We start from the raw sequence: 2,664 nt of genomic DNA on the forward strand, positions 1-2,664 counted from the left end.
ACATGCTGTGCTTTTTTCTTAGGTATATATTTATTCAATAGAAAGCTCTCTTGAGGATTAAAAACATGCTTTTAACCCCACTATGGAGGAGCATGACACTGATATAATTTCAGTAAAGAATCATGATGAGAACATGGGGTGGTGGTGGTAGATATCCAGGTAGCAAAGCAGTCAAGAACACAATAGCTACAGCGTGGGGGACATCTCATATTTAGCTCATGATCACACTCGGGCTAGACAATATGTAAGATTCATTTAGCCATTTTTTACTTGCATCTGCCATGATCTGAAATGAAATGTTAAATGTTTTATGGGCCAAGAAAAGGGGTAAAAAATTTGGCCACAGGAGAGAAAGGGAGAGAGAAAATGAGAGCAAGCAGAGATCAAGGATTGGTGATGATGGGAGAGACAGGAAGAAAGGGAGAGGAGACTGATAGAGGAAGAGATGAATGAAGCGAAGAAAAAGGGACAGACTGAGAAAAGTGAAGGAGGTATAGAGATAGAGATAGAGAGAGGGAAAGATGGATGAAGGTGTGGGGGTGGTGTCTTCTGAATGATGATGGTCTAATATCATCATCCCCCTGTCAGGTCTAATAGGCTTTCCCTGGTAGAGATCACTCATACAGCTCCTCCATTAGCTTCAATCCCTGATAGTGTCATCCATCCAGCTCGGCCAGGCCTGCCTCTCACAACTAATATGGAAATAGATGGCCAAAGGAATCCTGAAAAATTAAACACTTCGCTTGTGAACAATTTGTTTTCAAGGAGCTTTTATTCTGTGTCTTAAGGCATGGTCTCCTTCTATAGATTTTTAACTTCAAGTAATTGCTGAGTATGCTTCTTTGGAGTGTAAACATTCAAAAAACACAACACATAAGCTAAAGTTTCATTTTTTTCTCCTCTATTCCTGTCTTGTTTAGACTAACCAAAAATTGCTTCTCTGTCTGTATCTAATTGTACATACTTTTTGGACCATTTTTTGGATATTTTCTATATCTAATTTTACACATTTTAAACAGAGATCACTGCATGTGTGTTTACATTGGTGTGTATAACAAGCCAGTGATCTCACTGAAGGAACTGATGATTAGAGAACTCTTTCGACACATTTACTCACCTCTTATCTCTACCATAGTTTCCTCATCCCGCCATCACCGACTTCCTTTCGTATACAGGTGACATCCAAATCTTCCTTCACCAACTCACATATACAAACACCAAGAATTATAACAACACACAGCAGCCTTTTGCATTGGCATTTATATTGTAATTGCAATCTCTTCTAATAGAATTCACACAAAAAAGCCCTTTTCAGTGACACACATGACTGCTGCAGAAAGTACACATAGTTATCTGTTAAAATCAAACACAAATTTTGTGCCAAGAGCATATAAGTATTCAAATATTCTTGAATCTGATTAGTCAAGATGTTTTGATTACATTTGTATAAATCACAGGTATATAATCATTTTTATAGTAACATCTAATTGATCTATGATGCTATCTAAAGAGAGATTTATTTAACTTTTATGGAAGAAGTCTCCAGTGTCAGCACTTTGCAACACTTAGTAAGGTTTTCACCACTGGAGACTCTTCAGGACTCCTGACTTTGTGATTTCTTGTTTCTTGGTAACAAGTCAAGCTAAACTTTTTATTGTTTTCTTATTAACTTAGAAAACAACTGCTTAACCAACCAACAAATCTAAATATAACTATTAATGGGAAAAAACGACATGAAATAAATGAGGAATAAACCACTTGGGGAGGTACAGTTATAATAATACCGGAAAATAATCCGAAATTTGCATCAAGCCACATTACAGCGCTGTGTCTCTGATTATTTTCCTTCAACAGCTCATCCCATTATATTCTATTCCTTTCATAAAATATAGTTCTTTACTATGATGAGCGTGGATAAACATTAAACACTTTGATGAAATAAATCAAACTCACCATTGTGTTACTCAGTGTTAACATTTCACCTCAAAATACGTGTAAACAAAAATGTTACCCATCTGTTTAGTAAAACAATAGTGCTTATGGAATAATGCTATTCTATCAAGCAGATGTTCCCTATAGCACAACATGACAAGACATAAACTATGTCATCAACTCATTTTATTCAATTGAAAATGAAATCTGAGAGGCTTTCTGTCTTTCACACATACACATGCAAACCCATGTGCACCCACCCCTCCTGCCACTTACCGCATCACCTGCCACTCTGCTACAGTCGACTGTCTGTGTGTGTAAACACACAGAGAGGGCTCTGGTCGTGCGGCACACTTGCAGTGTTGATATACAGCGGCTTTGAGAGGTGAGGCCCCATTGTGGACAACTCTTTGTTGCAGTTAAAACAGGGTGATACTGTAACGCTGGGCCGCCATGAAGGAGGTGTCTGTCAGCAGAGACGCACAGAAAAGAAGAGAATGGAAGAATAGAGACCTGGCAGCTGGCAGCCAGGGCAGGAAACACAGCGGCAACAGTGTCAACATCCCCCCACCAACACCAACACCAAACAAACACAACAGCTGGCCGCACAGGACCAAAGCAGCAAACAGGCTTTGTGATTGGCTGGTGGTGTGTGCCAGCTTAAAAGGAACTGAGGGCAAGGAGGCGTGTTTGTGTGCTTACTCATTAGTACTGTGCGTACCTGAATGCCAT

General features: G+C 39.2%; 1 long non-coding RNA gene across 1 annotated transcript; it reads right to left on the reverse strand.

Moving 5' to 3' along the window:
- Window positions 1-452: 452 nt before the first annotated feature.
- LOC132851995 (uncharacterized) lies at window positions 453-2,372 on the reverse strand. The gene is made up of 3 exons (XR_009649090.1): window positions 2,209-2,372; window positions 1,118-1,201; window positions 453-722 (listed from the first exon to the last, which is right to left on the reverse strand). It is a non-coding gene; the product is annotated as an uncharacterized LOC132851995 (long non-coding RNA).
- Window positions 2,373-2,664: the final 292 nt, after the last annotated feature.

This window comes from Tachysurus vachellii, chromosome 10, assembly GCF_030014155.1.
Source record: "Tachysurus vachellii isolate PV-2020 chromosome 10, HZAU_Pvac_v1, whole genome shotgun sequence".
Classification (NCBI taxonomy): domain Eukaryota; kingdom Metazoa; phylum Chordata; class Actinopteri; order Siluriformes; family Bagridae; genus Tachysurus; species Tachysurus vachellii.